The following is a 25,500-nucleotide window of genomic DNA, read 5'->3' as shown; positions in this document are numbered from 1 at the left end:
AAATCCCTAAACAGAGGTGGGATGAGCCCTGAAGACAGCACAAACAGCACACTTAGAAAAGCTCCCCTTGCCTGAAAGCACAAAGGATGGGAACTGGATAGGTTCAGTCTGTGGAACCAAAGGGGATAAGAAGGACTAAATGGCTTCTCATAAAAGACAAAAAGATGGAGCCTTCTCTTTCTGCATGCTAAGGCATTAAATATGTTAGAGGACGATTATCCAGAAACCAGCGTATGCTGGTTCTTTTTTTATGCTGAATGTGTCAGCAAGGTCTTGGCAGACTGTGAGGAAAAAACAGAGTATCTATAAGATTTCAAGGTTGTCACAGATCAGTAACCTCAGCCGAGGTCTGTTATAGTCATTCAGCAATGACCCCATCTCTTCTTTCATCTTAGGATTCCACTAGTTTCATCCACTTGCTTGCTTTACTTCCCTTTTTTTTCTATTCATCCTGCAAAACAAAATACCACTGCCATGTTCCTTCGCTGGAGTTTCACCAAGACTGGACCGTCTTGGTGGAGCTTTGCCAGATATGTCACAAAGTCACACAATGCATTGCCATGGAGGAAATGTCATGTATATAAATATATAATTTCATGGAGGAAATGTCAGGTCAGCTGAGGACCTGACATAAAGGTAAGTCACTTCAAGCAGGTTGGTTTAGAAGATAAGGGTAAAGCTCTGCAAAAGCGAGTCCTGCTGGGTGGGTATCACTCGAGTTGGCCAGATCCTCAGTGGATACAAATTGTCATAGATCCATGCAAATCATCTGGAAAATGATACCCTGGTTGGCAAGCTGCTAAGGTAACAAGTATACCCCAGGGCAGTGCCAACTAATGCTGGCTGTGGACCTGCCCATTAGCTGTACTGGTAGTATCAGCTTATGTGAACATATTTGTGGCTCTGGTAAACCTGGAAAATATGACATTTCCATGGGTTTGATGAGAAGTGAAACATTTGATGCTTTGGTCTCAAATTTTCTGCTGTCTTCCACAAGAAACAAAGGGCAAGGTTTTACAAATGGCCTTCTCCTTTTTCCCCCTTTTGGGGCAAATGTAGGAAAAAGTGTTATCTATGGAATTTCAGAACTTGTTCTTTAATGCAAATCACCAAAACCACCAGAAATAACATTCTCCTGGAAAATGTAAGATTTAACTCTGCCCTAAGCCAAAATTGCATACTGATTGCTGTTCATCATTCTGCTGCCCTCCTATGTACTCTATACATCTCCAAAATCTTACCACGGCAATCAAAGGTCAAGGAGTAGCTGGATGAAGCCACTGTTTCCAAAAGAGGTATTCCCCACATCTCTGTTCAGAAATGTCCTTCTCCAGAAGAGACTGGACAGCTGTTCTTTGTTGATATCCAGTCTCCTGGACCTTCGGCAAACACATTCAGGAACCTGGTTACAGTCTAGGATAACATTTCCTTCCAGACTCGTCAGGATACGACAGGTTTTTTCCAAGTTACCAGTACAAGCACACAACCTGAAGTCCAAAGGACAACTCCACAGCCCTTGTGCTGTTTGTTGAGCCTGGAGCCCACCTTATCCTTCCAGCTGCAGGAGAACCCACCCAAGGATGATGCTCTACTACTGGAGCTGTGAAAGCCTCTACAGATCCTGGGGAAATCCAGAATGTTATCAGCTGCTTCTTCTCATCCTGGCAGTAGGAAACTTCAAAAGATGAGTGTACATTATGGATTCCTCCACCAACTTCCACCAGCTGGGCTTCTTTTTGTCTCTCTCTCCTTCTTCAACATTTATAAAATGGGAGCAGGAATGTCTGCCTCCCTTACGAAGATCAGATTCATTAGGACTCTCTTTCCATGTCTTAGGTTTTACTCACCCCCCGTGAAAGGATTCCTACAGGTGTCACTATAGATAGAGCACGAAGAAAGGGCCACACACAGCTTTACAGGTGTGTCCTATAGCATCACTGTGTACCCTGGGGAGGTCTGGAAGTGGTCCTTGCTCCAAGCCTGGCTGCAATAAACTGTGTGGGTCTGCATGCTTTGCGTAGCGGGGCACCACAAAGGGCTCCAAGGTCCAGCTTACTCAGGGCACATTATCTCAGCACAGCCCTGCCCCACTGCACCCCTGTCCCCTGAGCCCTACAACTCTCACAGGGCACTAGAGAAATTCTGCATTACACTGGGCTCAGTTGTCCTCTCAGTGTTCAGCACCAGCTGAGGACAGATCTACGCTTCGCTTTGCTTTCCTTTTCCTGTGTTTATTCCTAAGCCAACCAAAATACTCTTTGTGCTGGAGAGCAAGTCACCTATGACAGGGGACCCTTATTTTTGAGCTAGGGGTGAAATGAAGACATGAGTCTGCCAGATCATCTGTGGAACATGCTGCTGGCAGATGGTATATAAACATTTGTTTTCGTATTACTCAAGAAGGGAAAACAGTTGGGAAAGCAAAAGTTTCTTCATTTTTTTTCAAAAATTTAATTTAATGAATGGAAAAAATCAACAAACTTCTGAAATTATTTTTGATAAACAGGATTTTGTCTTTAAAAAAAAAAAAAAAGAGGGACTTGGCAGGGTTGAAGTCTGCTATTTTTCATTAGGACAAGATGATGGTATGGCAGGAATGCAGGACAGAGGGGTGCAGATGTGTGAAAGCATTTAGGAAAAGGCACCCAGGGATTAGAGAAGTGCCTGTTCCCAAAATGGGTTGATCTGAGGTAAAGGAAACCTTTGGGATAGGAAGATAGTAAACCCCTCCCCGCCCCTTTTATAATGGATATAAACAGTTTTACGGTATTTCCACCAAACAGAAGAAGGAAAAAAAAAAAAAGATTTCTGCAACACACACATGTTCCCCATTAATTAGGACTGCTGTTAACAACACGTTGCGCCAGAGCTGCCAAGAACTGTCAGACGAAGGACAGGGAAGCCCACAGCGGAGGCTCTGCTGCCTCCCGGGGTCCACCCGCCCGGCCAGAACCCAGTCCCGGCTCCGCGCTGGGTCAGCCCCCTCCGCGGCAGGGAAGGGGGTAGGGCAGGCAGCCGGGCTGGGGGCAAGGAGAAATGCCGAGCTGCACAGGCAGCCCATGTTAGAATTTGAATTCCTCCCCCCTTCCACTTCAGCTACAGACATTTTCCACAGAAATTCTGGCTATGTTCGCTTTTGGTTGAGACTTTGGGACTATTTTTGGCTTTTTTAAAACATGCTGATGGGAGGCGCCTTCTACTTTTATTCACATAAAGGATCCTTATTTTTATGTATTAAGGGACAGAGAAAGAGGAGGGGAGGCAGGGTGAGGGGAGAGCTGCTTTATGCTTTCAGCTATACAACAACAACACAAATCTACATGCAAGCTGCCTTTCCTCCTCAGCAGGCTCCAGACACGCTCTTTGCTGTAGCAGAGACCACCCCTAGCATCCCAGTTTTCTCAAGCCATCATTGGGACAGAGACCTGACCGCCGCCTTTTAAGCATCTCTCACCTTCGCACCTCCTTGCAGGCACTTCAAGGGCTGGGAGCAGCTTTATCCTCCTCCTATCAGATCCTCTCTTCTCAGCTCCCTCCTGAACTACTCCCTTCCTTCAAGTTCCCTGAGTGCTGGTCTGGATTCACCACTGGATGTGACCGAGGTTGCACACTGGACTGACTCACATTAGCGTTAAAGCAGGGTCCTGAACTATCTTTTCCTCTTTGAACAAATGTAGGAAATAGTGTTGCAACAGTGCAGCAAAGCTCACTGCAGGAGCTTGAAGGAGGGGGAAATGATTGCATTTTAAAGTAAAAATTATTTCCCCACACTTGTATACTCACCATGTCCAAGCAGCCAGGCCATCAGCAGGCATCAAGATGTGTGTTCCAAGTGCCCAGTCCAGGATCCCTTGCGAGGACACGAAGGAGGAGAGACACCAGCTATCCACCAGCACGTCTCCTTGACTCCTTGGAGGTTGGTGATGATTTGCTTGTTTTGGATCTTCCTTTTTGTACTGTTTAGGAGTAGACAGGGATTAGCCTCTCCACCCTGTCCCACCTCAGTGAGTCATCCAAATGTACTCGCTGTCTTTAGGCTCTTGATCTGGGCATCCTGAGAAGTTGCACTAGATATGTTGAGCAGCTAATCGAGGAGGTTTTTGCAGCTCTTCTGCTGCTGTCTCCACATCAGACACCTGCTTCAGCCTCACTCAGAGCAAAGAACACCTCAGCTACAGGTCTCCATAGCAGGAGCAGTCAGAAAGGGGAGAGCTGAAGACTGCTGTCTTTTCCAGTAGCTGCCTTGCAGATGCCCATGAGCTGGAGGCATTTCTATACAAACTCCAGACTGCTGGGATGCAGGACTCTTTGGCTGTGTACCTGTATCTCACAAATTGGGCCAAGCAAAACATCTGAAGCACAACACTTTTCTGTGGTAAAAATTTTGGGATACTGGGACACGTTGCTATTCTCATTCTTCCTTTCAAATCCCTAAAATGCTGCTGTTGGAACTTCAGCCCTGCAGTTTTGTGAGGCTTTATAGCTACAGTGATGCATATGGTCTTATGCCAAAAAAAATTAACTACATATACTCAACTACATATATGCAACATTGTCTCTACAAATGTCATGTGAGGAAATCCTCACAGCTGCTGTCCAAAGCACTGGTGACTTGTTTGTGAAAGAAAAGTCCTTTCAGACAGGCAAGAAAACACCCTGGTCCAGATTTTCAAGAGCAGGTAGTGGTTTGAGTGGGTTCCCTACTACACATCCAAAGGACATTATGCTGGGTGCCTTTCTGCTAACAGCTTTCCTCCTAGGCATCTTGAACCAAGAGTGGAAAAGCCACCAGAACCACAAGGATTTCTGACCTACTAGAGCAGACTGGACATTTTTCTAGGGTGTAATTTAACAGGAACCATTTAGCAGTGGGACTAAAGAACTGCTGGATCTCAGTGCACTTTGGGAGAGCTCCTCGGATCACCTGTTCAGATGCATGAGAGATAAGGGGAATGTTCAGACCGAATTTCAAAGGGGCACCACAGTGCTGTTCTGTAGAACATATACTAAGGTTTTTGGATAAAATACTTCCATTAGGGATAGTGTATATTTTTGAAAAGATAAAGAATTTCTGTAGAAAGCTAACAATGTCTCTCTTGTGTACAACTAATCTATTTACTTTTTTTTTTTTTTTTTTTTTTTTTTTTTTTTTTTAGAAAAGAGCAACCTATGTGAAAACTTTCGAATATCTCTCCAAATACCCCTTCTAATGACATTTGAAAATCTAGTTTCCCCTTTGGAACACGTTGCAAGAATCAACAATAGTAATAGTTTGATGTCTGTCTTGTTTCAATCCAGCGGGGTGGGGGGGAGGGAGGTTTGGCAGAAAGTATTATTGTCATGTGGGAGTCTCAGAAATGAGTTGTCTCCTGGCTAATATTCTTCCACTGCAATGGTAAGTCAAATAGGCTAGTAGCCACGGCAACAGCACAGAATTCTTAACTATTGCTATGGTTATTTCACATCACTTTGGGGCTACCCCAGTTCATACCGTTATCACTCAAGACATTATTTCATAGTGATTTCATTAATTGAGTGCAATTTGATATATGAATAACACCCACATTCATTTTAACAGAGGTCATGTTAACTGCACTTCTGCCTGAAAATGAAGACAAGTCAAGCTAAAACAATGCTACAGTTTAAAAATAAATACACAGAGACTGACCTGAGTTCATAGGTGCAGAACAGCTGTGTGGCATCTCTCCTTTATCTTAACCTACAGTACATATCTTCCTGAGGAAGGTTTTGGAAAAAGGTGGGGGCTACAGAGTCCCTAACCCCACACCTCTCATGTACCCTGCAAGGAGGGCTGGATTGGGCAAAGGCATGACATGTGAGCAGTCAGTGAGAATAATATCTGACAAAACTGGGAGCAGCAGCCCGACTACCACCTGTAAAAAAACCATCAGCTTCCTAAGTATCATAATTTGATGTGCATAATTTCAAGAAGTTACAAAACACTGCCAGCCCTGAACACTTAGTTTAGGAACACTTCCTGGTCAGACAACCCAAAGAAAGGACACACCCATAGCTGATGGAGTATCTGGACCATGGACAGAGAGAAAACTGGAAGCAAAATGACAAAAAGAGCCCAAGTTTCCAGGACACCATATTGCAAAGGCTCTGCATTGATTTGCTGGAGGCCTAGCATGATTTCCTATGTACTATCGGCAAGACAGCAATCCAAAAGGCTTCTACATGGCACTTCTTGAAGATGTTTCCAATCAAAGTTTGTTTTCCTGTCTAATGGCACTGATGCCCAAGACAGCTACAACACTCCTGAGCTGGTGTTTTGTGCCAGTGCTGCACAGCTGATCAAACAACAGGAGATCCTGGTTTATCTCCTGTGTTAATTTGTATTGCCATTCGTTACCCTTCAAAAATGTACACCAGGTTTCCCAAGCACACCTTTGGAGGGCCATGTGTCCCCCTCCAGTGTCAAGTTACGTAATTTGACTGTAATATCTGGGCCTTCTCTGACCAAGAAAGCAAAAAACCCAGCCAGCCAACCAAAAAAAACCAATAACAAACAACAACAAGTTCAAAAGAGTTCTAAAGACCCATTTTTCAGAAAATTGAATAATGATGTATTCTGCAAAGACAAACCCTTTAAAGTGTTTCTGGTTTTAGAAATATTTTTAAAAACCCAGTGTTCCTGTTGCTTTCCAGAGTTATCTGAATTCCTTCAAAAGCCCACTCAAGGTTAAAGAAGAAAAACAATGTTATTCTAATGGAACAAAGCTTTTTTTTTCATTACAGGATTTGAAATACAGTTGCAAAAGAAGAGCTAGAAAACCAGAAAGATTCAAGTTTAGAGTTTATCTTGTGTTAATTTTTTGCTCCTTTGTCACCTGGGTTTTTTTCTGATGTGTTCCTCCTCCAGAGAGCTGCTTCAAAGAAGCTCTCAAAACCCCCCATTTTTCCTCCACTACTGTGTTATTCTGCAGCCTCGTTTTAGCAGCTTGAGAATATGCAGGGCAGTGATTTTTCTACCTAAGCCCATCATTTTGTTTAGGAAGCCACGGAAATTGCAGCTAGCAGCTCATCACTTTATAAACATCCTAACTGTATGCTCTAGAGATCATTTCTGTGTACAAACAGTTTCAGTCCAGTTTCAGCTACTGCAATTTCTCTGATAACAACTTGCCATGTTTACATCCATCTGAAACATTAAAACCCCCTGGGGAACAGTGTGGGTTCTTGATTATTTATCTGTTTGATCGACCTGAACAACCTACTCGTGATATTTTCAAAAGGCAGCTGGAACACCGGGGGGAGTTGGTGTTACTTGTCCTTCTTTCCTCGGCTGCCTAATCTGCCTGCCTGCTCCTTAGTGAAGATGTTAATTCAGAGCAGAGCTGGCAGCGGTCCCCCTGCTGCCCCAGGGGGTTCTTCCTAGCAGTATGCAGGCAGTCATTAGTCTCTGACTACAGTCTGTCAGGCAGTCCAAGCCACTGGTCCCTGTTCAAGCCAAACAGGGATGTCACATCATGCCAAGTCATGCCATAAAATAACAGTGGAAGTAACTTACATTTTAAATCCTTGAGGGCAGCTACCCCATCAGGCTGGCAGATCAGAACACGGACGCTAAAGTGTGAGGAATGGTGCTGGGGTCTCTGGCTTGCACAGGAGGGAAATGGTTTAACACCAAACTACAGAGGAGCAAAAGAAGTGCTTGAGCCAGGTTCAGCCTAAGCCATTTAATGCACCTAACTGATCTGCCTAATTGAGTGCCTTTTCTAAGCAGGAGGCTAATATACCTTAGCCTTAGGTGTCAGGAGGTGAGATGGGTACAGCCAAGAGTCATCTGGATCCCAAAGCAGGATGAACCACTTTCTAAGAGCAACTCTGTCTTTTCAGTGACTGTAAGAATCCTTGGGCATTGTGTGGCACACAGGGTGAATGGGTACTAATCAGAGTACTCTAGGCATTCTAATATTTTAGAAAAATAGCTTGCATGTACCACAAAGGCATGCCCACAACCTTCAAGGTGCTAGTGCTATGAGCAGGGTCACACAGGAAGACATACCCTTTGTGAAAGGAATACATGTCAGTAAGAGGAAAATAAGAAAATTGGATCAAGCGTAAAAAAAATTCCAATAAAATAGCATTTTCCCCTCAAAATGAATTTTTCCAAAGTCTATAGGGTTTAAAGACAAAAGTGGACACTCTTGAAAAGGGATTTTCTGGTAGCAAACTGTTTCTGTGAAAATGTGGACATAGCTCTCCCAGGGATCAGGATGATTCAGTGCTGCTGGAAATATTTAGTAGTTATCTGTAGTGAGATGGTAATATTTTGGTTATTTAGACTTCCGACAAGCATGGATCATTACAAATAGCTTATTATGAAGCATATAAAATGAGGTGGTAACTGGATAACTTGACAACAAATTATTTTCACTATACATAAGTGCATGACAGTCTATATTGGAAAGTGATAAATTACACCATTCATGTGCCCTGAATTCACTGTAATCTCTCAAGGGGGAAAAAAATCTAGGTTAAATAATGGGCAACTAAACAGAGACATATGTTCAATATGCACCGCAGATCAGAAAGGCAGCGAGACGTTGGAAATCCTGCAACAATAGCTTTCCTCAAGCTGGAGCTGCCAGCTGAAACTGAGAAATGCCGACACTTCTTTTTGCCTGATAAATCCTCTAAAATATCCATCTCTCCTTCCACTCCAATAAGGCATGAAGTTGGTAGCACCACGCAGCACTGGAGGACGTGTTGCTTTGATTTGCGTGCTGCCATGCATGGGGCTGGCAGTTCATCCCTGTTCTGTACATCCCCTGCTGTGACTCCAGCCCTTCATCTGAGGCTGCTCCATGAGCTGCCAGGTGCTCAGGGGTGAGAATGCAGGTGTCTGATCACCTCTGATGAAACCATCCGTATCACCTGTGTGTGCTACTTGTGTTTGGAAGGAAAGGGTGTGGAGCTGACCCTTGGAGAAAGAGGGGTTTTGCTGCCCGTGGAGGCGCAGTGTAGGATGATGCCAGAGGCAGATGCCATCCACATTGTTGGGGAAGCAATGGGAGAGGTGGCTCTTCCAGAAACAGCCCAAGCTAATGATACACCTCACGATTTTCTCTCTCCATGCCTTCCTGCCAGGTGCACCTTTGGGTGGAGGGTGGGCTCCAAACGGGAGAGGCATGGGCAGAGGCGGCTGCCTGAGGGGCCGGCTGGCCAGTGGGTGGACGGGGTGAGCCGGCCCTGAGATGCATGCGTGGCTCTGGCCCGGCATTTCGTCTGCGCAGGAGGGGGGCTGGAGGTGGCAGGCGAGCCAAGTCAGAGCATAGCCAAGCGAGAATGTTCTGGCAGCCCTTCCTGGCAGCCTAAGCAAAGTTATTTATCACTTTGTGCATTTTCCTTCTCATCTGCGTACAGCCGGCTCCAATGGCTCAGCTTGCATTTTGCCTTCCAGAGCCAAGCCAGTCCCTTGGCTCTGCTCGGTTTTGGCTGTCCATTCACACCTTCTGTCTCCTCCAGCTCTTCCTGGAGTAGAGCAGGATTGCAAATTAGGAGTAGATGTCTACAGCCAGGGAAGAGATCGAAGCATCAGCAACCTACACCAATGGCAAAGAGCACATCTCTCCCAGGGAGGAAGAACACCAAGCTGCTGTTTACTGGGGCTGAGGAGTTGTGCACAGTTTGTGCTGCTCCCAGGCAGCCTCTGCTGGGGAGCTCCAGTGCCTGCCGGCAGCTATGAGACATTTTCTTTTATTTATTTTAAGGATTGTGCCTTTACGCTGACTTTTTCCAAATTGGTGGATGTAACAACAGTGAATTTACAGCAAAATTTTCCAGTTCTATGGACTCTTTTCCATACTGCTGATGAATTTTGCCAAAATGTCTAAAAAGGGTGCCTAAATTGGGCTTGAAAATAATACCAGCTGCATTCAGATATTTATAAGGCTCACATTTGCTCTTGATAAGGGCACACCACACTCTTTGAAACACTGAGGATTGCAAAAGCAGATCAATACTAACTCTATTACACCTTGCATCATCAAAAGCCTGGACAATAGCTTCAGGATTTTGCCTAAAGGAAGAACCCCTGAATTTAGCTGTCATTTCTCTCCTCCTCCCTGAGCTGCCCCTGCAGTTTTGTCTGGGGCTGCTAAATTCAGTGCCAGAGTAACAGCAAGACTGCATTTGACCTTGCCGAGTTTCAGGCCGTGTAAAGATCTATGTTCTTCTGCTAGATGTCACACTCTAGAAGATGATAGATAATTCCCAGCCTCTGCAAGGCCAGATCTTGACTACCTTCTAGCAGTCTTGGTCCCAACAGGGCAAAACACCTTATTGTTCTGATCAGACACTTTTTTGTTTTTAAATCATTCTGATCAGATGGTGGAAGGATATAAAACAGGACAAAGTGAGGCTGAAGGGGGCACCTGGTCTGCAGTGGATTCCCAGAAGCACACATGACAACGAAGTGCATCGAACAGCAGCTTCCCATCATGAGCCCCTGATTTTTACGTCCTGAGAACTTTCCAAGATTGGGCTGCAATTTCTCAGATTTGGTCTCTGCCTGAAGGTAGAAGAGGAAGTTGAGTAAAATCCCTTCAGACCTTCTGAAACGAGGAGAGAATGAAAAATTGCATTTTCTTATTGTAATAAAAATTCTAACCATTTTTTTTCTCTGTAAAAGGCCACATCAAGCTGCTTGGAATTTGAAACTTGGTGTGGGTATAGCTCTCATTACAAGCCAGATTCAAAGCAAGCTGAGGTCAATAACTGTCTCTTCTTTGATTTTGCCTGACTCTGAAGAAGACCCTACAGCTAGGTAAACAAATTGTAGAGAAAATCATTTGGAACAGTTGTGCCTATTTTCTACTTGGGAGTTGCCTGGGAACAAGCTCAGTTTATTTGCAATGTGTCTAGGGTTTAGATATATTCACCAAAGCCCAGCTTTGCTCCATCCTCCTCAATTTTTATTTTAGAACCTTGCTCCATGAATAATCTCCTCGAAGAAAATATCCCCCAGCAGATGAAAGGACATCTTTAGGTAAAGAATTTGTAACTAAATCATTTCTACACCGTTTTTTTTATAGCTGGGTCACAAGCGGATGATTTGTCAGTATTATGCATCCTTCGTGCACACTCCAGTGTATCTGATGTCCTGGAAGCTGTTCACATGTCAGTGTGCTGCAAGGTAGAGAGCAGCACAGCCCTTGATGGACTGAGGACTGACCTCCACATTTCCCTGCAGCTCCAGCTTCGGGACCATCCTTTCTCTTGGCACCAGAGTTCAGAGGTCTTTCTTTGTTAAATTCTACTTCAATTGGTTTAATTCTGTTTTCTTGCTGGAAGAGGATTTAGTAAAACAAACAAAACATCTTACCAATGTGAATATTCACAATTAATGACAAAACTCTGAAACAGGAAGGTCATTTCTTGGGGAGGGAGAATGGTATTATTTTGAATGAAGGAAAGAGTGCAAAGATCTTGCAATATTTGCTGTAAACGGGTTGTTATGGTGAACATTCCTGTCAGCAAGTTCATTAGCTCAGAGATCCACGAGTGAACAGAGACCAAAAAATATGTTTAAAAATTCAAGAACAGATTAGTGGACAATATTTTGCAATCTTTGTCTAGCTCTGCTTCTCACTGAGAATTAGTAACTTTACTCCAGGCCAGATTCAAATAGTCTTACTCATGCAGAGCAGCACTGTGTTTTATGAGTAACCCCAGTGATATTTAGGGCTGTATTTTGGAATAAGATTGGAATCAGAGAAAGACAGTGGGAGGCATGGCTGAATCACCTTGATTAATACATGTAAGATTGTTAGTTTTTTATGTGTCTATATAAATAAACATAACGGGACTAAGGAGGGATGTCTGGATTGACAGGCGTGTGAGGGAATTTATAAACATCTTTTTGCAATATACAGCAGACTCATCTTTTAACAGAAAAGGACAACACCCAAAAGTTACTTAATATCAGGAAAAGAGGAATTCACACCTTCAGAAACAATAGAAGATTAGGCCATTTTGTGGGTTTTACTCTCAACAGTTCTGGTTGTTGCCTGTGATATTACATAAGGTCTACACTGCTCTCCATAGAAGTGATGGATGAAGTTTTCAGAGCTGCCCAAATGTCTTGAAAGCATGTGGTCCATTTTCCAAAATAATAGGGTCCTTGGGATTCTAAATCCCATTGAATTTCAGCACTTCTGGGAATGGTCTCATTAACTTCTAAATCAGTATGCATTTTCCGGTTTGTTATGCTCCCCATTTCATTTTATCTCGGGACTCCAGCCATCACCATACATCAATAACAAGATCATCAGAGGCCAGGATTAAAAAGGAAAGCACAGTTGTGTCCAACTGCTCTGCCAAAATGCCTCCAAGACCCATCACAGGCTCCTGACGTTACCAGTGAGTGAGGAAGGAACCAATTCAAAGCTCGCTGATGTAAAGGAAAGTCCACTCATTTCTATGGATTTCAGTGAGGCTTGGATCAGGCCTTGGAAGAATAAGGATGACATAAAAATAACATGACATCTGCCAGATTCATCAATATGCTCTGATGTTTTGCCCGGCTCAATGATGCAAAGCAGATGGGGACAATCCTGGCCCTCTTCAATCACTTACTCCATCTCTCGGATTGGTTTTCATCAGGCATTTTATTCACGACATAGATACATTTATCTCATTAGTGCTTCGGCAAGAGTATTTCAGAAGAAAAATCACCACATTTTAACTTTATCAGAGAAAAACTTTCCGTATTTATCACTTGGTGACTACCAATTTTCAACAAGATTTCTAAGAAGTTTATTATGGAGCCTGTGAATTTTGCTGTACTTATGCAGGGCTTGTAATTAGTTGAGTTTAGCCATCTTTTTCTTCCATACCACTTTGGCCCAAGAGAGTGCACAATTGTGCCATTTGACTGTTGCACCCTCAAATGGGGTATTGGGACAATTATTCTGCAAAATACAAAGCTTACCTTTAAGTTCAAGCACATGCTTAAACCCCACCAAAGCTATCATAAATAAATATGTATTTATGTGTACAGTTTGCTGAATCATGCCAAAAAATGCATTTAAAAGAAACTAGCCCCCTTTGAAAAATTACCCCAGTTTCTCTACCCTCTCCTAGCGTACTGCTACACAAAAAGGAGGTAACATCTTTTGGGAAATACTTATACATGAGGAGTTTGTGCACTCAGTGACTCAAAGAAAAAAGAAAAGGCATTGCCCTGTCTAACATTATATGCCAGGAACGAGCAATAAAGATGTAATACAGGCTGGGCTTTTAGTATGCATGATTATTATAAATATAGGCATTAATAGACATTAAAAGTTGCTGAATGACTGAGAAGCTGAGTAGATTGGATGACGTCCCTCGAAATGAAATAATCTATATTTGGCTGGTAATTCATTTCTTCCGAGATGCTTTCTGCTTGGCTCTGCATATATTCCTCATTGCAGAAATAACTTGGGCGATTGCAGTCTGGCTCCAGCCTCAAGCCAGCCAACCCGGGAGCGAGCATTAGTGCTGAAAGACAAGATCCGAGTTTCCATACTCCCACCAGACACTTCTCTATGAAAATGTCCCAAAGTATCTGGATAACAGCTGCGCTGCTCAGAGCTTGCTCCCTGGCATGAGGACTTGACCACAGATGCTCCTCATAAGCATCAAATTGTCCCCAAAGGTGAGGTCCATCCTGCACACTTCTGCAGTCATACTTCACAGGCTTTTCCAGAGCATGTCCTGTTCATGAGAGCTGAGGGTGGTTGAGGGCGTCTCCACCCTGGAGTGACAATCTGCTGCCAGCTATAGCACATCCACAGGCTTTGGCCTGCAGTGCCATGTGTATGACTGTGCTTGAGCACACAAAGGGAGGAGAGACAACATAGGAATCCACAAGATCAGGCACAACGCTCAAGCCTGGGTTACCTCATTTTAGAGGTATCTTTACTTTGCAATGATCAACCACATTTGAGAGGTGAAAACTGGACTGCAGAAGGATGGGTAAGGCACTGAGAGAAACCTGCCACGTACATTTTGGCCAAACAACTTACAGTGAAACTCTGCTCCTGGCTGCAGCAAAGATCTTGCTGATTTACAAAGCAAAACAGTTAACCCTGTGTACCCAAATTCTTCCTCTGAAAAGAAAGGATTGCTTGTCATATTTCACTTGTCATTTCTCTGGACTATAAATGATTCAAGACAGGAACTGTCTCTCTATGAGCACAGCCCCAGTACAGTCAAGTCCTAGCCACGGGTGAAGTGTTACACATCACAACTCTTCTTCCATCAGACTGAACTGCAGTTTTGCCATGTCTAATTTTGTCTTATTGCTCCGAACATTATAGTGCTTGGCCATACTTCCTCTCCCTGCCATTCTGTTTATTTGTAGAAAGGAAGAAATGCCACAGAATAATGGGTTTATGCTGCTCCATAAAGGCTAAGCCAGAGTCAAGATATTACTGGAACAAATAGTGAGACAGAGACGAAATGTTTATTTTCCTGTTAGGCACAGTGATGATGAGATCATGTCCTATCAGAGTGCATTTCAACTCTGCTACACCAGTACCACACCTAGACCGAATCAACCAGCGGCAGTTCAGCTCCCTAGTATTTTGGGCAGGTTTGAAAGTCCTAGTCTTGGGTATTTCATACAAGATCCAAAGTAGGCAAAAAAAATGTTTGAAATACAATGGAACTGCCATTAATGGGCCACCAGAGAGTCCCTTTTTGACATGAAGAGCAGACAGTTGGCAAGGGGCCAGGATGCAGTAGCTCTGTGTAAGTTAACAGCATGATTACTGACTCTAGGAACTCACCAGTTCTGAGGGCATCCAGTGATTTCCCATCTGATCTACTGAAATCTCCCTTTTGGCTTCCACTGTGACTGGTCCCACTCCTGGGCACTATGGAGAAACAAGAAAAGCTTCAGGAAAACACCTCTGACCGCTGTACTGTGATCTCTGTTCAGTTTGAAAGCAAGTCCTCAGCCCCAGAGGCCTCATTAACTCCTGCTTCATCCCCTAGCCCAGCCATATGTATCTATCTTGTTTATTTTTGGAGGCAGGATATATTTTACATGTTTTGAGTGACCTTGGGTGAAACAGCCTTCCTCCAAGGTTTCCCCATCCAGACAGGACTATAAAACAACTGTCCCATTTTCCATGATGACTCTGCCCAACAGCAAGTAAAGCACAATCAAGAGATTATTCAAAAAGTCTCAGAAACAGTCACTGGAGTAGATTTCACAGGCAGCAATGTCAAGACTGTAAAACATATTTGATGGAGCATTTTATACTGCTTTAAATTTGGAATTCTTTGGAGAGTGTCTGAGGGTTTTTCAAGAAACAAACACAGCCTTCGTCCTCCATGCACATACACATACACACAAAAAGCTCCTTCATGGAATGAGGGGCTGGCATCCTGGGGCTCTGACCTCAGCTCACTCCTCAACTTTATCAATCATGTTATATAATCAGTGCAGACTGAATGGCATTTGGAAAGTGACTTGGGCTGGGTTTTTCCTTTTTTTTTCCCCCCTCTCTCCTCCATCTAGAGTATCTGAGGAAGAGAGCCTGTAGCTCAGACATGGCTTAGGAAGGATCTAATGAGAGCTCTTAGCTCGCTAAGATGAGGTGCTGTGGTGGTATCTTAATAGGAGGTTTGGAGATTTCCTTCCCCCAGAGCAGATTCTCAGAATATTTTGAGGTTGTCTCTTTGGAACTGAAAATGAAAGGTAGCTTTGCTGCTTCACAGATTCTTTTCATCCTTTCCTCTCAGTAATCGAGTGAGAGCTAAAACCACCAAGCAGGATAAAACCCCAGAGAGACAGTCCAAGATACAACAGCATGAGCTGGCAAGAGTGTCAGCAGATCAGGGTAGTGCCTTGGAAAGCACTGCCCCCCAGATCCTGCAGCTGGGACAAGCCAGCCCCACCAGTTCCACTTTCACCTCTGGCTCCCTGGAGTTACCAAACTGCCACACTCCTTGCTGGAGAATTCAGCAGCCAAATGTCCTTTCTCCATCTCCACGACATTTTCTCAGGAAAACCAAAATAAATTGGCTGAAGACAAGAGATGTTTGAGAGTAATTTTCACAGCTCACCCTCACTTCATCCTTCCGCTGCACATCTATCCACAGCCACTTTGAAGCCTTCCTAGACCTCATCACTCAACTTCCTTGACTTTCCACACTCATGGCTTGGTACAACATTTCCCACACACTCTCCCCACACTCCAGAAACACACTTCACTTGAAGTTCAGTGCTCAAGCCTTGTCAATGGCAAGGAGACTAATCACATCACAGCATTCAATGCTTCATTAGCAGTTTTCCCAAACCAGGGATCCCCTTCACTGTGAGCAAAATGCTCACGGTTTTAATCTGCTGACAGCTGCCTCAAATTATGTACTGCTGTATTAAAACTGACTGCAGGTTGATTTCTCTGCTTAACTCAACTTACCACACATTAACACACAAGTTAACAACCAATACTTAAAATGTGCCCTGTCTGTAAAGCCACCACTGTTACAGTCAGCGGGGACAGCTGGAGTGTTGTTTGCTGCAGAGCAACACGGACCTCTAGCAATCCTGCTTAGGTCTTATAGTTTATTATACAGCTAGAGATATGTGACTACTGCAGACAAAACAAAATCATTGCCAAAACTTCACTTAAAAACTCCAAAAATCCAAATCTTTATTATGCGTCAAAGAAGTTTATCTAATTCCATTGATTTTAAACACATTCTTTGTTACTTCCTCTCAGCTGGAAGCAGATACACAGAGGGAAAAACCCTTCTGATATACTCACAGCCTGACCCAAGTTGTTCTTACAAGATTTCCAATTTCTGTTCTGCATCAAAGACGTGTATTATCCATGAGCCATTGGCAGGGACAGAATGCAAGACTTCGAGCAATAAAAACCACAGGGCTGGGGTTTTTTTGCTATTGGAGTTAAAGGGCTCCAAACTGGGGTAAATCTTTACAGCTTCCTCTAGGTGCTACAAGTGAAAACCTTAACCACTGATACTTTTGACTATAGGGGAACCTGATGTATTTAATGAATAGGTTCAGTCACTATATTACATTAGTCATCCATATTAGCAAATGGACTTTGCACTCAGGTCACCAGGAGCAGCCCAAGATCATGTACATGTATCAAATTGGACCCTTAAACCACACACAGTCCCTGTGAGGTCACACTACTGTCATCATTCTATAGGTGAGGAAAGGCAAATACACAACTGCAATTACAGTTTTGGATCTATTTCTCTGGACCAAGGTGAAATTTCCAGCCTTTCAACTGAGTTTATTTTCACAAATCCCCGACAAAGTGGCCTTTTTGCTTGGTGTTTCTGAATTCTTTCCATCTTTGCATACTCTGTGGCTTTCCAGAAGTACTTCCTTCACTCCCAGCACAGCACCCATTTCTGGCAGCAGCTCTCTTTGACCACCAGGCCACCAAGTCCCCTGCTGCCAGCAGGAAACTGGTGAGCAGTCACCCAGCTGAGAACCTGCTTAGAGCCAGGGGCACCCAAGTCCATTTCTCAGGTCTGCCATTTCCTTCTCCCTCTCTTCCAACTGGGCCTCTGTTCTTCAGCTGTATGGACCAGCTAGTCCTTTATTTCTCCTGAATTTCACAGTGCCCATCAAGGTGACAAACCCTTCTATTCCCTACTTTTGTACAGCAGAGGATGAAATGGAATTTTAATGTCAGCTGGAGCCCCTTGGCGCTATTAATAAAAACGATAATAACAAGGGAGGTTTGCAAATTAGCAACCCTTGCTACAAACAGTGATACGCCCAATTTAGCACAAATCATTGCAGGCTCTTGCCTGCTTAGTGGCTATTTTAATCACTGGTGACTAATGCCTGTGAGGGCTATTCCAGGGTTTGACGTGCCTTAAACACAAGAAAATAGGGAAATCTTGGAGAGAGGCAGAAAGGAGAGGAGAGGAAGAGGGCAAGAGAAGGAATTGGCCAAAGCCAAAGGTTCATCACCAAAAAGCGTTCAGCTCATACCACCCATTTTGCTGCGGTTGCTACTGCATTTACTAGGGTCACTGACCAATTCCTCCTCTGAATAACAGCACCATTCCTCTTCTTTTGGTGCAAATCTAAGAAAAACAGTCATGCTCTGGAACACAAACAAAGGCTACCTGTCCCTTCCTTGGTTATGGAAATGGGGGTCAGCCTTTTTATTTTCAGAGGGGGCAGTGCTGGAATGCTCCCTGGCACACCACCAGAAAGGAAATATCTGCTTAAATATTTGACGGGAAGAGGAAAAAAGAGAAGAGAGGAAACAATGCAAAGGGGGATGGGGAGAGGGAACTTTTGATCATGCAGAGGAAAAGGGCTGCATGGCAAACAAAGCTGTGCTGTACTGAGCTTCACCTTCATGAAGTGAGCACCTTTTCCTTACACCACTCCAGTTGCTTTTCTCCATCCTAGCTTTCTAAGGACTAAAGGACTTTTCCTAGTTGAGGAAAGCTGAACAAAAAGCCATCAAGCACCACGTCCCTCAGCTAGACACATGTGTTTACCTAAGACATACGTATCATTTCTCCCACAGTAGGTTAAGGCTTACAAGCACTGGAACCCACCCAACAACCTCCAGATCACATTAAGCAGAACTCTGGAATAAACTAAACAAAACAAAAAAATCCCAACTTTCTAAAAAGGTTTTGGGAAAAAATTTGCATTTTGGAAAAATTAAAATAAAATTGCAGGGGACAAATAAAACATTCTTCAGAGCTAAAGGGTAAGACAATGTTTGATAACACAAGTGACCAAAGTTGGGTTTGGCCAACAGCATCCAACCATCATTATTTATGTGAAGGCCATCAAAATCATGGAACTGTTTGGATTAGGGAGCTTAAAGATCATCTAGTTCCAAACCCTCTGCCATGAACAAGGACACCTTCCACTAAACCAGGTTGCTGTAAGACCTATGCAGCCTGGCCTTCAACTCTTCCAGGGATAGGGCATGCACAGCTTCTGTGGTCAACCTGTTCTCATGCCTCATCACCCTCATTGTAAAGAATTTCTTCTTAATATCTGATTTAAATCTACCCCTTTCAGTTTAAAGCCTTTACCCTTCATAATGCTCCCTGAAAAAGAGTTCCTCCCCATCTTTCCTGTAGGTCTCCTTTTAGTGTTGGAAGGTTGCTATGAAGTTTCCCCAGAGGCTTATCTGTCCTTCTCCAGGCTAAATAACCTCAACTCTCTCAACCTGTCATCAGAGGAGAGGGGCACCAGCCCTCTGGTCATCTTCATTTCCTCCTCTGGACTCACTCCAATAGGTCCATGCCTTTCTTACACTGGGGACCCCAGAGCTGAACACAATACTCTCATGAGAGAGTTGGGTCTCATGAGAGTGGAGAAGAGAGGGGAATAACCTCCCCTGACCCACTGGCCATACTTCTTTTAATGTAGCCCAGGATGCCATTGCCTTTCTTGGCTGGAAGCACAAATGGCTCATGTCCAGTTTTTCATCCACCAGCACCCCCGAGTCCTTCTCTGCAGGGCTGCTCACATCCACTCATTACCTGGCCTGCACGTCTAGAATTGTCCTGACCCAGATGCAGAATCTTGTGCTTGGCCTTGCTGAACTTCATAAGGTTCACATAAGCCCACATCTCTAATCTGTCAAGGTATCTCTGGAGGGCATTCCTTCCCTCTAAAGTATCAGTAGATGATAGCCTGGTGTCATCAAGAATGACAAGAATGGGCATCCAAGTCTTCTGCTTTCTCTGGTGTACTCCATCTGACCAAACAGCACCATTAAATCCTTTTACTTAGGTCATGCCTGGGTAGAAAGCCACCCTGAGTACCCAACACCATTTCCTTCAGTACCTGCTGATTTCATGGCAGCCAAGGAACTCCATGAACTCTCCAGTGCTCAAGGGGTAGGGATACAGCAAAGTAAAAAGCCTGGCAGACAAATATTGCAAGCGGTAGGACAAGAGTTCAAAAAATGCAGCAATCTGTTCCTGTTCTTTGAAGGCTAATGTACAGTTTAACTTTTAAACAGAAGATGTGGGGAGACTGGCTCAAATCCTCCAGTTTGGCTTCTCCTCTCTATTACTGCACTGCAAACATGCATATACTTTGTGGCCCCATAAAATCTTTACATTCACTCAGGTCACTGCAGGTTTAGTTTTACAGTATTGGAGGCTCCAAACAGGACTGATCATAAACAGCTGCTTCTGGTTTTAACTAAGAGGGGAATCTTTTTGGTTTATTGCTCTTGTGGCCACTGAGTACTAGCACTGGAAATCTAGTCATCCAAGTTGCCTCGGACCTATTTCTCAAAATATGTTGGGTTGGTTTGTTTCTTTTTTTTCAGTACATGTTTGTTTACCAGTGTGGCTCCAGATTGTTGGCTAAGATCTGTAGACCCCTGGTGTAGCTACAGGAAATATTTCTAAAGTGTTCCTTTTCTGAGAAATCTGCAGCTTAAATAACCAATCTCTTTCCATGAGGCTTCTGCACCAACTAGTTGCACTAAAGTGGCTTCTCTCCTGTTTTCTTCCTCCACACCTCTGTCCTCTTAAGCCATAATCTGGTGATAGAGAAGGTATCACCTCTGCAGGTGTTGGTAGCAAGGAAAATGTCATGTGGTGCATAGTGTAAGTCAAACTTTCGCCCTTGCAGCTCTTGAGCTCTTTCACTTGGATCTTCTATTTGTTCCTCCCTGTATATTTTTTCTTCAAGCAGTAGATGTGAGAGGCTGTCTGCCTGTACTTGTACTTCACAGATCAGACAGGAACCTCCTAATTGACAAGAGGAAGAACTGGAAATTCTGGGGGTGGCCACAGTTGGCAAGGTTCACACATTCACTGATAAGCTCTCCAGGAAAATGTACCCTACAGCTTGTTCTGGCCTGCAACTTGCCAGGTACTCCTGAGTACAGAGTCTTCTGCATGCCTTCATCCTTGACCAGATTTTCAGGAGAACTCAGTGCACTGAGATGCAACATTTGCGGTTTCATAAAAGGATCCATTGGAAACCTGGCACGTATTTTGTTGCAAAGATGGACTCTCTTGGAAATCTGGTCTTAACAATCATGAAGAACTCTGGAAAAATTACTTCTGCTTCTTTTGACACAAAGTGTAGCTTTTGCAGGTCCTGCAAGCTCCAATGCAGCTGTTTCACTGAAGCCTGTGCTCTGCAAGGTTATGACAAAAACTCAAAATATCTTTTTTTTCTTTTCATCCAGAGACGTAGAGGTTCCATGTACAGAACTGTATCAAAACCAAGAGGTTCCAGTCCTAACTCAGCTGAACTTTCAAAGCTGCTTGGAAACCTAATTCATATTAAACTTTATGGGAACTGGACATCCAAATTCCCTAGGTGGCTTTGCAAAACACAGCTGTAACTAATTGCTGTGCAGAAAGGTTTGGGGGAAAGATTTTGATCTAGAAGAGGAGAGAGATATTTCAATGCCAAAAAAGCTTTTGCAATAGATTCATGGAATCCACACAGCCAATTCTGGGCTATCTCGTCAATGAAGTAAATGGAGCCATTTTGTAATACCTAATCCTTTCTCTGTAACTCTTCATGCACCTGCAGAGGTTATAAACTAAGTGGGAGAAAGAATTTCTTTTGCTGAGTTTCTAGTAATCCCTGCCGCCGCAAACTATGGGGCTGAAAGGTTGAATAAATCAAAACGACTGATGAACAATTCACGCCCAGCTCATTCCCATTGAAGAAATTGTCACATTCCATCAGTGAGGCTGGTAAAATCTGTGACCATCTCAACCCTTATCAAGCCTTAATTTCTTCTTCCTGTTTTGGCAATAATTTAACGTTAAAGGTCACAGAGTGAAATGCTCAGTCAGGAAGCTGAGGAGTTCTGATTTGATAACAACATTTTTTAGCCCCACGAAGCCCCACTTGGTATTTTCACCTCCTTTGTTCCTTTTCAAGACCATGATCCATCTTCCACTGAAGACAATGGGAGCATTTCCATTGAATTTAATGAGACTTGGATCAGGCCTAAATGTCAGTATTACTATATTAATATTTATGCTGTTGGAAGTATGTCAGAAAATATACAGGATGTGTGGAGTGGCTGAGTGAGCGATGAGAATCATAAATTTTCCTGACAGTCACTTCTTCACAAATCCTTAACATTTCTAATCTAACCATGGCAGTAATAAACTCGCAGGATTCTAACTTTCTCCTCTTACTGTACAAACCTTTCTCCCACTGTAATCTGTCTGAGTTGGCTCCAGAGTTGAAAAATCATCTGCGTTGCAACTCCCTATCTAGCTCATGTCTAGTCTCTCTTTCTCTCTCACACACATGTATAAGAAATTGAAACTGTTATTTTAGAAGTTGCACATTAAGTGGTCAGAATTAAAAGGTTCTCAAAACCGACAAGCTGCATGATTTACAGTGTTTAAAGATCCTTAGCTTAGCAGCCTTCACAGCCTTCAAAGCGGAGGAGCTGAGGATCCAAACCTGTTACTGCAAGGCTCCCACAAAACATGACAAGTGGCAACTGCTCTGAGAAGGTTTCTCCAGGCTGTTTTCCTTGGTGTTTCCTCTCAGCGCAAGGAAAGGGCCAAGCAGTGTGGCAACAAACGGAGCCTGCTGGCTTGCCACGGGAATGCCTGTCACTGCAGGGTGTGTGGCAACCACAGCGGTCAGACCCTCTTTGCACAGCTACTCCAACCTTCCTGTTACTGGAGAAGTGATGGGCAAAACAGTCCCAGAGGCCTGAAATTTCTGTTTCCCTTGAATAAGTCTCCAGACGGTCGGATTCCTCCCTGCCTCACCGCCCCTTCCCAGTGAGCAGAGCTTGCCTGAGTGGGTGGAGGAATGCGGGCAAGCTTGCAGCATAATAGTCAACTGACCACCAGAGCTGTAGAGTAAGGTCACTGGGGAAAAACAGTCATTGAAGAATGTGGCTGAGCTATGCCCCAGCTATGCAGGAGGAGGCTTTGTCTCCTTTGGCATGCTGAGCCCGACCAGGGCAACAGACAGGATGGCACTGAGAAACAGGCAGGAGCTGCTCCAAAGGGATGATCTGGAAGGGGTGGCTGCCAGATCTGTTTGCAGGACATCACCTCCTAACTCTGCTTAGCTACCTTCAGGCTGGTCTAGAACTGAAGTGCAGCACGAGAAAACATGGAAATTACATACAAATTAGGCAGGTAGAACATAAAAACGTTTACAAAAGGTAGTTCTGTGGTACTGCTGGAGATATACTACTTCCAGTACCCAGATGAATTCATTGCAGATTAAGAAATACTCTCCAAGATAAGAGGCTAAATCACAGCATGGTTGAGGTGCAAAAGGACCTTTTGAGGGCATCAGTCTGCCTTACTCAAGCAGAGTCACCTAGAGCAGGTTGCCCAGAACAATACAGCAAACTTCAAGGGACAGCTGTTCAAAGTGAGCAGCTTCTTTTATATCTGAGCGGTGATCTGTTCCCAGGGACAGTGTCCTCTGCTCCCATGAAGCCTGCAGTCCAACTTCTCAGCTTGAGTCTATCAATCCAAAACCTCAAATCTGAGGGATCCAGTCCTTGAGGGACATTTTTGTCACTGTAAACATGACAGTTCTGACCATTTCTCATGTTGCTAAACAGCAGTGTATGCAAAACCAAAATCTAAGCATTGAGACTGTAATTTTCATCAAATCATAAAAGATTTCAGACACCGAAAGTCCTGACACACTGGGCAGCTCGCATCAGTACAGTCCCTTTGAACTTCCCATAAAACCAGCTTTTGCAATGTTACTTTTAGTTTCTGGAAGTATAACAGAGCAATCAGTTCCACAGTGCCTTCGGACGGGTGTTTTATCACTCTGGTGACGGGTGAAAGGGCAGGAAGCAGAGGAACAGGATGGAATTTTGAGCACGACCCAAGTCCTGCCAGGACACAGGGGAGGGACACTTTCCGAAAAAAGAGAAGCTTTGCCATGGGGGAAGTGGACTGCCTTGCCTCCATATCCTGTGGATCCAAACTTCCCCCTGAGCGTGACATCTCTTATGAAAATATGCATGCAGACTTCTCCAAACTGCTTCCCGCTCCACTCTGGCAGAAGGGCCAGTTCTTGATAGTCTGAGATTTTAACAAAAAATAGGTTTAGCCCTGCCACTCAGACAGTGTTAGTGCAGTGGAAATGAGGGAAGAATCACGCCTAATATTACATTTTGGCTGGAGATTTCCTGTGGAAATCTTTGACAGGAAGAAAATAAAGTGTTTGATGAGATGAGATGTGTCACAGAAAGTATCAGCTGTCCTGATTGCTTGAAACTGAAGATTCAAATAATGGCAAAAAACTCCACAGTGGTTCATATCATCTGGGAGTGAAGTTTTTCCTTCTTTCCTATAGAGAGCCAGCATATTAGGAGAAGGATCTCAGACTAGTCTCCTTCCTTGTATATCTCTTAAAATACACTGGTGCTTCACAAAAGCAGGTTTTGGTCTTTTTCCTCTCTTTTTTTCCTTCACATGGAAAATTGCCGTTTTACAGATCTCACTTTGGAGTATCTTACAAGGGCTTGACTCAGAAAGCATTAAAAGCCTTTCAGCAGTCTTGGCTTAAACTATTTCAAATTTTGACATGTGCTTATGTGACTGGGGTTAGTATTTCAGGTACTAGAACAGTTTATCATTTATAAAGATTATCATTCTCCTTGAAGTGTTCAATTTAAATAAAACTGCTTTTTTCAGCAAGAAGAATTTGGAATTGTCCTCTGTAGCACTGAAGGTCAGATTATTAAATAAGTAGTTTATTTCTTAGTTGTTTTGGAGCCCTCCCTCTCTAACCATTTACTAAGTATTCAGTGAAACCCCACAAAGTCCTTGTCAGGCCTGAAATTACAGCAAAACTTCAAATTTGAGGAATTGCGGCCCAGTTTTCAAACTTGCGTTGAGACAAACTCAACATTTATAATCACTCTGGGCCACCAGTAGCTCTTTCAGGCACTTTTTTTTTGTTAGGAAACATTACATGCTAGGAATTTAAACAAAGGTGATGTATCAGCAAATGACTCTCAGACAGCGTGATCTCATCTCCCAGCCATGCAACATTTGGGAACAGGAATGAATGTTGCCCTTTAGCAACAGACCCACAAAGTAGACAATAGTTAAAATACCCATCCCACTTAAAACACAAATGTATCTTCTCAAACCTGCCACCTCCCTTCCTTTCCCACCTCACAGAAGATAAAAGTGGACTATTTGTCATCTAATAAAAGTTCTGTGAAGCAAATGCAGGTACTTGGGCGATCATTTTTGATTTAGACATGGAGGCAAATACTCAGCATCTAATTCTTCAAACATTAACTGGATGAGAGCATCACCAGGATCATCATAAGCTCAACTACAATCTGGACAAGATTTTGGGAAGTTCTTAGAAGGGCAGCTGGAACCACATGGCCCCATGATCAGGAGGAGAAAGCAAGTTCAAAGCCCTCAAGCCTGGATGCACACCAGGAGTGTGAGCTGGTGATCCAGTTTCACTCATCAGCCTGCATTTGATGTTTTAAACCTTTCAGA

General features: G+C 43.7%; 1 long non-coding RNA gene across 1 annotated transcript in view; it reads right to left on the bottom strand.

Annotated features, from left to right (window-relative positions):
• The window catches only part of LOC125328075, a 110,826-nt gene that overhangs the window by 3,581 nt on the left and 81,745 nt on the right, over window positions 1–25,500 (bottom strand). The window contains exons 4-5 of the long non-coding RNA XR_007204531.1: window positions 14,805–14,891; window positions 3,784–3,956 (exon numbers count right to left, since the gene is read on the bottom strand). This is a non-coding gene — a long non-coding RNA (uncharacterized LOC125328075). The remainder of the gene's footprint in view (window positions 1–3,783; window positions 3,957–14,804; window positions 14,892–25,500) is intronic.

Source organism: Corvus hawaiiensis, chromosome 6 (assembly GCF_020740725.1).
Source record: "Corvus hawaiiensis isolate bCorHaw1 chromosome 6, bCorHaw1.pri.cur, whole genome shotgun sequence".
Classification (NCBI taxonomy): domain Eukaryota; kingdom Metazoa; phylum Chordata; class Aves; order Passeriformes; family Corvidae; genus Corvus; species Corvus hawaiiensis.
The sequence above is the reverse complement of the archived record's forward strand: the minus strand, read 5'-3'. Positions and strand labels throughout refer to the sequence as shown.